At 36.5% G+C, this 14,935-nt stretch overlaps 1 protein-coding gene across 5 annotated transcripts in view; it reads left to right on the top strand.

Moving 5' to 3' along the window:
* ANKS1B (ankyrin repeat and sterile alpha motif domain containing 1B) overlaps positions 1 to 14,935 on the top strand; it is a 1,016,307-nt gene that overhangs the window by 129,182 nt on the left and 872,190 nt on the right. The gene's annotated exons all lie outside the window — the stretch shown is intronic.

Below are 14,935 nucleotides of genomic sequence, written 5' to 3'. Positions count from 1 at the left end.
ACCAGCAGTACATAGAAGAATTTAGTATAAGATAAAGTTGACATTTGAAAGAAGCAGGAAAAGGAAAAATCATTCAATAAATAGTCCGGAAAAAATGTTTAATTATTGAATTTAATTCCCTACCTCACACTGTTTAGCACTCCTGCCCTCAATTGTGCCTGTTATCTTCTAGTCCAGAGACCATGTGTTTTATCCATTTCAGAGAATAAATTTCCAATTCTGCTGTTCCAAGAAGAGGTGGGGATCTGAGAATCAAACTGATTTAGATTTTCAACTGATGTTGGATATTTCAATATTTCCTTCCTTTTTATTTCTGGCTAGTATTCTATTATATGCATATATCACAGTTTGTTTATCTTTTCATCTGTTAATGGACATTTGGGTTGTTTCAGTTTTGGGCTATTATTTAAAAAAGCTGTTATGAATATTTATATATAAGTCTTTGTGTGGGCATATGCTGTGATTTCTCTTGACTAAATACCTAGAGTGGAGTGGCTGGATTGTATGGTATTTGGATGTTTAACTTTTTAAGGAATTGCCAAATTGTTTCCCACAGTGGTTGTACTGTTTTAGGTGCCTGCCAGCAGTGTGTGAGAGTTGTAGTTGATTTACATCCCTGTCAACATTGGTATGTGAAGTCATTTTAATCATCGCCATTTTATAAGGAGTATCTCATGATTTCAATATACATTTCTCTAAAGACAAATGATGTTGAGCACCCTTTCATCTTCTTACTTGCTATCTGTATATCTTTGTTGAAATAGCTGTTCAAATGTTTGGCCTACTTTTTATTAGGTTGCTGATTTTCTTATCAGTGCATTTTGAGGGTTCCTTATGTATTCTGGATCAAAGAATATGTCAGAAAATGTGATTGGCAAATATTTTCTCCCAGTCCATTTCCTTTTTATTCTCTCAACAGTGCCTTTGAAGAGCAGAAGCTCTTAATTTTGATGAAGTCCAATTTGTCAGATTTTCTTGTGTGGGTTGTGCTTTTGGTGTCATATCTAAGAAATTTTTGCTTATCCCGAGGTTAAAATTTAAAAAATATTTTTCTGTACATTTTCTTGTAGAAGCTTTAAGGTTATAGGTTTTGCTGTTAGATCTATGATTCATTTTTAAGTTAATTTTTGTATAGTATAGTGAGGATATCCAGGTTTTTTTTTAATACGGTGTGACCTAAGGGTATCCATTTGTTCCAGCACAATCTTTTGAGAAGACTATCCTTTCTTTAATGAATTACCATTGCATCTTTGTCAAAAATCAGTTGTGTAGGGGCTGGCCCCATGGCCAAGTGGTTAAGTTCGCGTGCTCCGCTGCAGGCAGCCCAGTGTTTCATTGGTTCGAATCCTGGGCGCGGACATGGCACTGCTCATCAAACCACGCTGAGGCAGCGTCCCACATGCCACAACTAGAAGGACCCACAACGAGGAATATACAACTATGTACTTGGGGGCTTTGGGGAGAAAAAGGAAAAAAATAAAATCTTAACAAAAAAATCAGTTGCATATATGTGTAGGTCTAAATGGACTCTATTTCTCCATTTTGTTCCATTGATCTGTCTTTACTCTGATACCATACTATCTGTCTTGTTGACTATAGCTTTATCTTAGACTTGAAATCAGGTAATGTAAGGCCCCAGCTTTGTTCTTTTTCAAAGTTGCTTTGGCTGTTCTAGGTCCTTTGTATTTCCATATGAATTTTAAAATCAGTTAGTCAATTTCTACCAAGAATGCTTGTTGGTGTTCTCATTGAATTACATTGAATCTAAAGATCAATTTGGGGAAAATTAACATCATCATAATATTAAGTCTTCTGAGCTGTGAACTTGGTTATCTTACCATTTGTTTAGGTCTTTTTAAATTTCTGTCAGCAATATTTTGTAGTTTTCTGTGTACAGGTTTGCACATCTTTTGTCAAATTTATTCCGAAATATTGCATATTTTTCATGCTGCCGTAAATTATATATAAAATTTTTTTTGATTTCTGATTGTTCTTTGCTAGCATATAGAGATACAGTTGAGTTTCATATGTTGAGTTATATATTTCAACCTTGCCACCCATACTTCATTTGGTCGTGGGTTTTTTTTGGAGTAAGCTATTCTTAAAAACTTTTTAAAAAATGTTTCATTTTGAAATAATTTTAGACTTACAGAAATATTACAAAGATAGATCAGAAAGTTCCCCATACTTTTCACACAGCTTCCCCTAATTAAACACAATTTAAACATTTTAGTAGCTTTTCTTGGCAGGATCATGTTCCTGGAAGATTGAGATGGGCTTTTCATTGATGACAAGTTTCTCATTCTCAACCTTGACTGTGCCGATGAACTTGCCATGGGTGGAATCATACTGGAACATGTAGACCATGTGGTTGAGGTCAGTGAAGGTGTAATTGATGGTGACATTATTGATTTTGCCAGGGTTAAAACAGCTCTGGTGACCAGGGTCCCAATACAGACAAATCCATTTACTCTGACCACCACTGTGTCTCAGGGACATGACTAGCACTGCACAAGAAGATGCTGCTATTTATCAAATGAAGAATAGCAGACAGCCTCCAGTACAATGTTGAATAGAAGTAGTAAGAACATACATCCTTGCTTTGTTCTTCATCTTAAGGGCAAAGCATTCATTCTTTCGTCATTAAGATGTTAGCTGTAGTTTTTTTGTAGATGTCTTTTACCGCGTTGATGAAGTTCCTCCTATTCCTATTTTACTAACAGTTTTTATTAAGAATTGATGTTGCATTTTGACAACTGTTTCCATATCTGTTGAAATAATCATGAATTTTCTTTTTAAGTCTGTTAATATACAAGCATATCCTGTTTTGTTGTGCTTTGCTTTATTGCGCTTTGTGGATACTGTGATTTTTACAATTGAAGGTTTGTGGTAACCATACCTCAAGCAAGTCTGTTGGCACGATTTTTCCAAAAAGATTTGCTTACTTTGTGTCTCTGTGTCACACGTTGGTAATTCTCTCAGTATTTCATGCTTTATTATTATTATATTTGTTATGGTGATCTGTGATCAGTGATTTTTTAAATTTTTATTTAGTTTATGATAGTTTACAACCTTGTGAAATTTCAGTTGTGTGTTATGGTTTGTCGGTGGTGTTGTAGGTGCACCACTTCACCCTTTGTGTCCATCCCCCATCCCCTCTTTCTCCTAGTAGCCACTAATCTGTTCTCTTTGTCTACATGTTTAACTTCCACATGTGAGTGGAGCCATGCAGAGTTTGTCTTTCTCTATCTGGCTTATTTCACTTAACATAATTCCCTCAAGGACCAACCGTGAATAGGACGGTTTTATTCTTTTTTATGGCTGAGTAGTATTCCATTGTGTGTGTGTGTGTGTGTGTGTGTGTGTGTATATATATATATATATATATATACACACACCATATCTTCTTTATCCAATCATCAGTTGATGTGCAGTTTGGTTGCTTCCCTGTCTTGGCTATTGTAAATAATGCTGCAATGAACATAGGGGTGCATGGGACTTTTGGAATTTCTGATTTCAAGTTCTTTGGATAGATATCCAGTAGTGGGATGGCTGGGTCATATGGTATTTCTATTTTTAATTTTTTGAGAAATCTCTATACTGTTTTCTGTAGTGGCTGCACCAGTTTGCATTCCCACCAGCAGTGTATGAGGGTTCCTTTTTCTCCACAACCTCTCCAACATTTGTTACTTTTTGTTTTGGTTATTTTTGCCATTGTAATGGGTGTAAGATGGTATCTTAGTGTAGTTTTGATTTGCATTTCCCTGATGATAAGTGATGATGAACATCTTTTCATATGCCTATTGGCAATCCATATATCTTCTTTGGAGAAATGTCTGTTCATGTCTCCTGCCCAGTTTTTGATCAGGTTGTTTGATTTTTTTGTTGTTGAGTTGTATGAGTTCTTTATATATTATGGAGATTAACCCTTTGTTGGATATATGACTTGCAAATATTTTTTCCCAATTAGTGGGTTATTTTTTGTTTCAATCCTGTTTTCCCTTGCTTTGAAGAAACTCTTTAGTCTGATGAAGTCCCATTTATTTATTCTTTCTGTTGTTTCCCTTGTCTGAGAAGACATGGTGTCCAAAAAGATCCTTTTAATACTGATGTCAAAGAGTATACTGCCTGAATTTTCTTCTAGAAGCCTTATGGTTTCGGGTCTTATCTTTAGGTCTTTGATCCATTTTGAGTTTATTTTTGTGAATGGTGAAAAAAAATGGTCAATTTTCATTCTTTTACATGTGGCTTCCCAGTTTTCCCAGCACCATTTGTCGAAAAGACTTTCTTTTCTCCATTGTAGGCCCTCAGCTCCTTTGTCGAAGATTAGCTGTCCATAGATGTGTGGTTTTATTTCTGGGCTTTCAATTCTTTTCCATTGATCTGTGTGCCTGTTTTTGTACCAGTACCATGCTGTTTTGATTACTGTAGCTTTGTAGTATGTTTTGAAGTCAGGGATTGTGATGCCTCCAGCTGTATTCTTTTTCCTCAGGATTCCTTTAGCAATTTGGGGTCTTTTGTTGCTCCGTATGAATTTTAGGATTCTTTGTTCTGTTTCTGTAAAGAATGTCATTGGGATTTTGATTGGGATTGCATTGAATCTGTAGATTGCTTTAGGTAGTATGGACATTTTAACTATGTTTATTCTTCCAATCCATGTGCATGGCATCTCTGTATGTCATCATCAGTTTCTTTCAGTAAAGTCTTGTAGTTTTTGTTGTATAGGTCTTCCACTTCCTAAGTTACATTCATCCCAAGGTATTTTATTCTTTTTGTTGCAATTGTCAATGGTATTGTGTTCTTGGGATCTTTTTCTGTTAGTTCGTTATTAGAGTATAGAAATGTTGCTGCTTTATGTAAGTTGATTTTATACCCTGAAACTTTGTTGTAGTTGTTCATTATTTCTAAAAGTTTTCCAATGGATTCTTTGGGGTTTTTTATATATAAGATCATGTCATCTGCAAACAGTGAGAGTTTCACGTCTTCCCTCCCTGTTTGGATTCCTTTTATTGCTTTCTCTTGCCTAATTGCTCTGGCGAAAACCTCCACTACTATGTTGAATAAGAGTGGTGATAGAGGGCATCCTTGTCTCATTCCTGTCCTCAGGGGGATGGCGCTCAGTTTTTGCCCATTGAGTATGATGTTGGCTGTGGGTTTATCATATATGGCCTTTATTATGTTGAGGTAATTTCATTCTATCCCCATTTTGTTCACAGTTTTTATCGTAAATCGCTGTTGGAGCCTGTCAAATGCTTTCTCTGCATCTATTGAGATGATCATGTGGTTTTCATTCCTCAATTTGTTGATGTAGTGTATCACGTTGATTGATTTGCGGATGTTGAACCATCCCTGTGTCCCTGGTATGAATCCCACTTGATCATGATGTATGATCCTTTTAATGTATTGCTGAATTCGGGTTGCCAAAATTTTGTTCAGAATTTTTGCATCTATGTTCATCAGCGACATTGGCCTTTAGTTCTTCTTTTTCGTGCTGTCCTTGTCAGGCTTTGGTATCAGAGTGGTGTTGGCCTCACAGAATGTGTTTGGAAGTGTTCTGTCCTCCCTAATTTTTTGGAATAGCTTGAAAAGTATAGGTATTAAATCCTCTCAAAGTTTGGTAGAATTCCCCAGGAAAGCCGTCTGGTCCTGGGGTTTTATTCTTTAGGATGCTTTTGATTGCTGTTTCAATCTCTTTCCTTGTCATTTGTTTGTTCAGATTGTCTGCTTCATCTTGACTTAGCTTAAAGAGATTGTACGAGTCTAAGAATTTCTCCGTTTCTTCTAGGTTATCCATTTTGTTGGCATATAGTTTTTCATAGTATTCTTTTATAATCCATTGTATTCTGTGTAGTCTGTTGTTATTTCTCCTCTTTCATTTCTGATTTTGTTTATTTGAGCTTTCTCTCTTTTTTTTTTCTTTGTAAGTCTGGCTAGGGGTTTGTCAATTTTATCTATCTTCTCAAAGAACCAGCTCTTTGTTTCATTGATTCTTTCTACTGCCTTTTTTGTTTCAATAGCATTTATTTCTACTCTGATTTTTATTATTTCTCTCCTGCTGCTGACTTTGGGCTTTATTTGTTCTTCTTTCTGTAATTCAGTTAGGTGTTATTTGAGATTGCTTATTTGGGATTTTTCTTGTTTGTTAAGGTGTGCCTGTATTGTGATGAATTTCCCTTTTAACACAGCGTTTGCTGTATCCCAGGTGAGTTGGTATGGCATGTTATCATTTTCATTTGTCTCCAGCTATTTTTTTTAAAGATTTTATTTTTTTTTCCTTTTTCTCCCCAAAGCCCCCCAGTACACAGTTGTATATTTTTCATTGTGGGTCCTTCTAGCTGTGGCATGTGGGATGCTGCCTCAGCGTGGCTTGACGAGCAGTGCCATGTCTGCGCCCAGGATTTGAACCAACGAAACACTGGGCTTCCTGCAGCGGAGCGTGCGAACTCAACCACTTGGCCACGGGGCCAGCCCCTCTCCAGATATTTTTTGATTTCTTCTTTAATTTCTTCAATGATCCATTGCTTGTTCAACAACATATTGTTTAGTCTCCACATCCTTGTCCCTTTCTCAGCCTTTTTCTTGTAATTAATTTCTAGCTTTATAGCATTATGATTGGAGAAGATGCTTGTTATTATTTCAATTTGTTTAAATTTATAGAGGCTTGCCTTGTTTCCCAACATATGGTCTATCCTTGAGAGTGTTCCATGCGCACTTGAGAAGAGTGTGTATTCTGCTGTTTTTGGATGGAGTGTTCTATATATGTCTATTAAGTCCAACTGTTTTAGCTTTTCATTTAATTCCACTGTTTCATTGTTTATTTTCTATCTGGATGATCTTTCCAATGATGTGAGTGGGGTATTGGGGTCCCCTACTATTTTTTGTAACTATTTTGTTAATAGTTGCTTTATGAACTTTGGTGCTCCTGTGTTGGGTGCATAGATATTTATAAGTGTTACTTCTTCTTGATGTAGTGTCCCTTTGATTATTATATACTGCCCCTCTTTGTCTCTTTTTACCTGCCTTTTCTTGAAATCTACTGTGTCTGATATAAGTATTGTGACACTTGCTTTCTTTTGTTTGCCGTTAGCTTGGAGTATCATCTTCCACCCCTTCACTCTGATCCTGTGTTTGTCCTTGGAGCTGAGGTGTGTTTCCTGGAGGCAACAAAGTGTTGGGTCTTGTTCTTTAATCCATCTTGCCACTCTTTGTTTTTTTATTGGAGAGTTCAATCCATTTACATTGAGGGTGATTATTGATGTATGAGGGCTTAATGCTGTCATTCTGTCACTCGTTTTCTGGTTTTCCTGCATTTCCTTTGTTCCTCATCCTGTGTGTTTTGGTCTACCTATTGACTTCTGCAGTCTGTTATGCTGTGTTTCTTAGTTTTTTCCTTATTTATTTTTTGTGTCTCTGTTCTGCTTTTTGCTTTAGTGGCTACCCTGAAGTTTGTATTCAGAATCTTGTGCATAACGTATTTCTTTTTCTGATGACCTCTTATTTCCTTAGTCTAAACTGATTCAGTCCCTTTTCTCCTCCCCTTCTAAGTTATTATTTTCATATCTTATTCTAGCTTGTGTTGTGAATTTCTGGTTAAAGTGACAAGTTTGTCTTTGTTTTTGGTGTTTTCCTTCCCTTTATCCTAATGCTATAGTTGAATATTTGTTATCCTATTCTGATTCTGTCTACTTGTCTCCTAACTCTGTGTTTCGTGACCCCTTTCTCCCATTTTTCTTTTGTCACGTATGAGGGCCTTCTTGAGGATTTCTTGTAGGGGTGGCCTTGTGGCTACAAAGTCCCTTAGCTTTTGTTAGTCTGGGAAAGATTTAATTTCTCCCTCATAGCTGAAGGATATTTTTGCTGGATAGAGTATTCTTGGCTGAAGATGTTCATCTTTTAAAGTTTTGAATATGTCATTCTATTCTCTCCTAGCTTGTAAGGTTTCTGCAGAGAAATCCACTGAAAGTCTGATAGGGGTTCCTTTGTAGGTTATTTTCTTCTGCCTTGCTGCCCTGAGTATTCTTTCTTTGTCATTCATTTTTGCCAGTTTTACTACTATACGCCTTGCAGTAGGTCTTTTTACATTGACAAACCTAGGTGATCTGAAAGCTTCCTCCACACACATTTCTCTCATTCCCTAGATTTGGGAAGTTCTCTGCTATTTCTTTGAGCATGCTTTCTGCTCCATTCTCCTTCTCTTAACCTTCTTGGATACGTATAATTCTTATGTTGCATTTCCTCATAGAGTCAGCTATTTCTTGGAGATTTTCTTCATTTCTTTTTAGTGTTAGTTCTCTCTCCTCTTCTGTCTGGAGCTATTCAACATGTCTGTCTTTGATTATGCTGATTTTCTCCTCTATGGTGTCCACATGAGCAGTCAGGGAATCTGTATTTTGTTTTATTTCTTCCATTGTATTTTTCATCTCTAGTATTTCTGATTGATTCTCCTTTATAGTTTCAATCTCTTTTGTGAAGTAGCTCCAGAACTCATTGAATTGTTTCTCTATGTTTTCTTTTACCTCATTGAGTTTTTTGACGATAGCTATTCTGAATTCATTGTCATTTAGTTTACTTATTTCTGAGTCTTCAGGACATAGTTCTGGGTGTTTATTGTTTTCCCTGTGGTCTGGAGCTTTTATGAACTGCCTGATGCTGGAATTACAGGTCTTCCTCATTGTGATATTATTTGGTTTCAGTTACAGCCTATCGCCACTAGATGAGGGTTGAGAGCTGCGTATTCTGAGCCCTCTGCCTTCAGTCAGGATGGCGTGACACAAGGCAAGTTGCTGGGGGGTTGCTTTCTCTTGCATGCAGACCCGGGTTTTCGGGTCAGCTCTCGCCATCTGGTCTCTTGGGGTCTTGGCTTGATGAGGTCACCACACGTGAAAGCTTTCACCCTGTTAGGGGCCTTCCCTCTAGGCTTCAAGGGCACTAGGGAGTCCTGGGTGATCCTGTGTACATGCAACCCCTCCCCCACTTCTTCCCTCACGGAGCCTCCCGCGACAGTGATCCCAGTCTTTAGGGGAGGGAGCAGACTTCTCTCTGACACCGTTCTAGCTCCTCCAATGGGGGCTCCAGCCTCTCTGCCCTCTGTCATTTGGCTGCTGTGACTCTCTAAGGATTCCTGTGCTATTAGGATATTTTCTGTTGGAATTTGGTTGCTCCTTTTTGTTGTATGTTGGAGGGAATATAGTCCCGGGCAAGCTCACTGCGCCATGACACTCACATCACTCCTGTGGTCAGTGATTTTTGATGGTACTGTTGCAGTTGTTTGGGGCACTGTGAACCACACTCATTTAAGATGGCAAACTTAAGTGATAAAAGTTGTGTGTGTTCTGACTTCTCCGGTGGCTGGATGTTCCCCTGTTTCTCCTTCTCTTCAAGTTTGCCTGTTCCCTGAGACACAACAATATTGAAATTAGGCCAATTAATGATCCTACCCTAGCCTTTAAGTGTTGAAGTGAAATGAATAGTTGCACATCTCTCACTTTAAATAGAAAGCTAGAAATGATTAAGCTTAGTGAGGAATACATGTTGAAAGCCAAGACAAGGTGAAAGCTATGCCTCTTGCACCAAACAAGCTGTGAATGCAATGGAAAAGTTCTTGAAGGAAATTGAAAGTGCTACTTCAGTGAACACACAATTGATAAGAAAGCAAAACAGCCTTATTGTTAATATGGAGAAAGTTTTAATATTCTGGATAGAAAATCAAACCAGTCACATTTCCTTAGGCCAAAGCCTAATCCAGAGCAAGGCCCTGATTATCTTCAATTCTATGAAATGAAATGCTCAGAAAAAAAGATTTCTTTCAAAATAATACTGCTCATGGACAATGTACCTGGTCACGCAAGAGCTCTGATGGAGATGTGTACAATGAGATTAATATTGTTTCCATGCCTGCTAGCACAGCATCCATTCTGCAGCCCTTGGATCAGGAGTCATTGGAATTTCAAGTCTTATCAGGTGAATTGAAGATGAAAGAGGTGAGGAAGCTGCAGAAGAAGTTTGAAGCTAGCAGAGTTAGGTTCATGAGGTTTAGAGAAAGAAGCTGTCTCCGTAACATGAAAGTGGAACATGAAGCAGCGAGTGCTCGTGTAGAAGCTGCAGCAAGTTATCCTGAAGATCTAACTAAAATAATTAATGAAGGTGGCTACACTAAACAACAGACTTTCAATGTAGATGAAACAGCCCTATATTGGAAGATGATGCCATCTAAGACTTTCATAGCTAGAGAGGAGAAGTCATTGCCTGGTTTCAAAGCTTCAAAGGACAGGCTGACTCTCTTGTTAGGGACTAATGCAGCTGCTGACTTTAAGTTGAAGCTAATGTTCATTTACCTTTCTGAAAATTCTAGAGCCTTTAAGAGTTATGCTGTCTACTCTGCCTGTGTTCTGTAAATGGAACAACAAAACCTGAATGACAGCACATCTGTTTACAATGTGGTTTACTCATTATTTTAGCCCACTGTTGAGACCTACTGCTCAGAAAAAAAGATTTCTTTCAAAATAATACTGCTCATGGACAATGTACCTGGTCATGCAAGAGCTCTGATGGAGATGTGTACAATGAGATTAATATTGTTTTCATGCCTGCTAACACAGCATCCATTCTGCAGCCCTTGGATCAGGAGTCATTGGAATTTCAAGTCTTATTATTTTAGAGATACATTTTGTAAGATTTTAGCTGCCATAGATAGTAATTCCTCTGATGGATCTGGGCAAAGTAAATTGAAAAGCTCCTGGAAAGCATTCACCATTCTAGTGCTATTAAGAATATTTGTGATTCATGAGAAGAGGTCAAAATATCAACATTAACATGAGTTTGCAAGAAGTTGATTCTAACTCTCATGGATGACTTTGGGGGCTTCAAGACTTCAGTGGGGGAAGTAGCTGCAGATGTGGTGGAAATAGCAAAAGAACTAGAATTAGAAGTGGAACCTGAAGATGTGACTGAATTGCTGCAATCTCATGATAAAACTTTAACAGGTAAGGAGTTGCTTCTTATGGATGAGCAAAGAAAGTGGTTTCTTGAGATAGAATCTACTCCTATTGAAGATACTGTGAAGATTGGTGAAATGACAACAAAGGATTTAGAATTTGACATAAACTTATTTGACAGAGCAGCAGCAGGGTTTGAGAGGGTTGACTCCAATTTTGAAAGTAGTTCTACTGTGGGTAAAATGCTATCAAACAACATTTTGTGCTACAAAGAAATTGTTCAGGGAAAAAAGAATCAATTGATGTGGCAAAGTTTACTGTTGTCTTATTTTAAGAAATTGCCACAGCTATCTCAGGCTTCAGCAACCTTCAGCACCCACTGCCTTGATCAGTCAGCACTCATCAACAATGAAGCAAGACCTTCCACTGGCAAAAAGATTATGACTCGCTGAAGGCTCAGATGATGGTTAGCATTTTTTAGCAATAAAGTATTTTTAAATTAAGGTATGTACACTGTTTTTTAGACATAATGCTATTGCACACTTACTATAGTATGGTGTAAATATAACTTTTGTATGCACTGGGAAACCAAAAAATTGGTGTGATGGGCTTTATTGTGATATTTGCTTTTTTGCACTGGTCTGGAACTGAACCCACAATATCTCCAGGGTATGCCTGTATTCAGCTATCTTTTGATTAGTGTTAGTATGGTTTTTCTATCTGTTTACTTTTTAGTTTAGTTTTATTTATTTTTTAATTTAGTTCATAATAGTTTACATCATTGTGAAATTTCAGTTGTGCATTATTTCTTGTCCATTACCATATAATTGCTCCCCTTCACTGCCTGTGTCCACAAGCCCTCCCCCCTTCCCCTGGTAACCACTGAACTGTTTTCTTTGTCCACGTATTTGTTTATATTCCACATATGAGTGAAATCATCTGGTGCTTATCTTTCTCAATCTGGCTTATTTTGCTTAGCATAATACCCTTAGGTCCATTCATGTTGCAAATGGGATGATTTTGTCTTTTTTTATGGCTGAGAAGTATTCCATTGTATATATATATATATGTATACCACATCTTCTTTATCCAATCATCAGTCGATGGGCACTTGGACTGCTTCCATGTCTTAGCTATTGTGAATAATGCTGCAATGAACATAGGGGTATATATGTTACTTTGGATTGTTGGTTTCAAGTTTTTTGGGTAGATACCCAGTAGTGGGATAGCTGGGTCACATGGTATTTCTATCTATCTTTTTACTTTTAATCTATTCATATCTCTATATTTAAAGCAGGTTTCTTATAGTTAGCATATATTTGGCTCTTACTTTTTAAAAAAATCCTGTCTGATGATTTTTCCTTTTTAACTAGGGTCATTAGACCATTTGTAGTTAGTGTAATTATTGATACTGTTGTGTTTAAATCTACCATCTTACTATCTGCTTTATATTTTTCCCATCTATTCATCGCTCCATTTTTCTGTTTTTTCGTTCTTTTCTTCTTTTGGTTATTTTTTATGATTTCATAGGTTATTTTAAGTGAGTAAATTGTATTTATTTAAACATTTCTCTTTTACCTAGTGACTTATTTATTCATTAAAAATAATTCTTTAAGGGGCTGGCCCCATGTTGTAGTGGTAAAATTTGTGCACTCCGCTTCAGTGGCCTGGATCTGTGGTTTCAGATCCCAGGTGTGGACCTACACCACTCATCAGCTATGCTGAGGCAGCAATCCACAAACAAAATAGCAGAAGATTGGCACAGATGTTAGCTCAGGGTGAGTCTTCCTCAGGCAAAAAAAGAGGAAGATTGGTGATAGATGTTAGCTCCAGGTGAATCTTCCTCACCAAAAGAAAAACCATTCTTTAATTATTTTTATTTATATAATTTAGCATACATTTATTAAATACTGCTTGTATTCAGTGTTTAGAAAAAGGGTTATTGAGTCGGTGAGTCTTAGTCTGGTTTTGGAAGAATGGTAAGATATGATTGGTTAGAGAATCTATTGTGGGTTAGTAGAAGGGCATGAGGTTGAAATCAATAGGGCAGGATTAGACGGGTTTAGCAGGGAGAACAAAAGTACAAAAATTATAAGAATGTAAAAGGCAATAGAAAATGCTTCAAGGATTGATTTTTTTAAAAAAAGTGTTAAAAACCTAACAATCTAATGAAATTATAAAACATATGCACATTTTATCACTTTCCTGGTTTGACTGTCACTTTTTTAATTCTCAGAAGGTAGGATACCATTAAATAAAGTAAAACCATTTGATTGAAATAAAGTTTAAGATCAAAATAAAGTTAAAACCTTAGAATCAAATCTTTATATTTGTACATTAGTCTCCTCAAGATCTTCTTAATTCCCAAATAAATTAATTCTTGTCTAACTTGACCTCTCCACTTCTTTTTGGAACAGTTTCCTGTTTTAAATTGTATAATGTTTTCTCTTGGTTTTATCTACTCCTGGACGACTTTCAGTGTCCTTACTATAACATTTTCCCTCCCCTAGACTCTTAAATATTGTTAATTATCCATGGATTTATGTCTGTCCTGCAGTTGTCTAATTTTTCTTTTTCTCAATAGATACTTTCATATCAGTTCTCTGAGAGTTTCAGTAAGGTGTGGGAGGTTTTCAGATTTTAAGTTGCCTCATTCTATTTATTTTCACCAGGTATTTGCAGATTTTAACTAATATCAACCTTTAAGAGAAGGTTTCGCCTTGCCCCCATATACGTATTTTCCACTGAGGTATTTGAGTCTAATAGCCTCCCTCTTATAGTGTCTGATATCAGGCACTCCCATGGTTTTACTTTCTATTTAATATTTTTTTCTAACAATTTGTTGAACTGTGTTTTAAGAAATATAATACATTCTAGTACTGTTGTAGTAATGCTCTAAGAGCTTTATGGGTAATGATTCATTTGATCCTTACAACAGCACTATAAGTTAGTACTGTTATTATCATCTCTATTTTGCAGATGAGGAATTGAAGTTCAGAGAGGTTAAATACTTCATCCAGGGCTACCCTCAGCAAGTAATGGAGCCAGGTTTTGAACGCAGGTAGTCTAACTTCAGAGCCATGCTTCTAACTAAATATTTTCATAGTCTTCTGGATATCCTTACTTTTACGTAAATATGTCAGATACTTAAAGTTCAGTGTCTCCAAAGCTGAAGTCAGTGGTTTGCTCTCCATCTGCACTGTATTCCCCCAAGCAGATTTGCTCCTCTTTTTCACATCTTAGTTAATGTCATTTTCCTTCTGGTAGTCTAAGCCTGAAGACTCAGCCATTCTAGACTACCACTTCTTCCTTCCTTCAATTGCTCCCTGCATCTTATTGATTTTTCCTTTTCATTAATTGTCAAATAAGTACATTCTACTCATTTTCATTGTCCCACCTTAGTTTAAGTCTGTTTTGACCTTTCATTTGTACTAGCTATTCATTCTCTTCTAACAGATGCTTGTCTGCTCTTTGGTACCTCAATTATCTTACTACTTGTAATTAATTGTTAGTTTATGTGTCTATCTTCTCCATTAGACTCTGTTTTTGTAAAAAAGGACATTGAATTATGATTTTATATGCTTAGTGCCTAGCTTAATATGTGATATACAATAGTTGTACAATAAACATTTTGTGAATACATGAATTAGCTTGTCATTGGATGTTAGTTTTGATGGCTTTAATATCATCACAAATATCAGATAAAGTCATTTTTTGGTCTACTTTTGGAAAAGTCTTTCTATGCCTTCTTTTTTAAAAGATAAAAATAGTTTCTGTAATTGTAGTGATCAAGGATAAAATGGACTCTTTTATATAGTTACATGTTATCTCCAGAATATATTGTGTAGTAAAATAATAACTTTGAAACTATTAGAATCTTCATATAGTTTACAACAGTCCAAATCTTCAATTATATTTTCAAGTATGAAACACTTATTATATTTTTTTGGTAGCAATTGAGCAGCAAGAGGGTTTGTATTCTTCCCATAATGCAAAAATAT

Source organism: Equus asinus, chromosome 4, assembly GCF_041296235.1.
Source record: "Equus asinus isolate D_3611 breed Donkey chromosome 4, EquAss-T2T_v2, whole genome shotgun sequence".
Classification (NCBI taxonomy): domain Eukaryota; kingdom Metazoa; phylum Chordata; class Mammalia; order Perissodactyla; family Equidae; genus Equus; species Equus asinus.
This window is presented reverse-complemented; position numbering and strand designations above follow the sequence as displayed.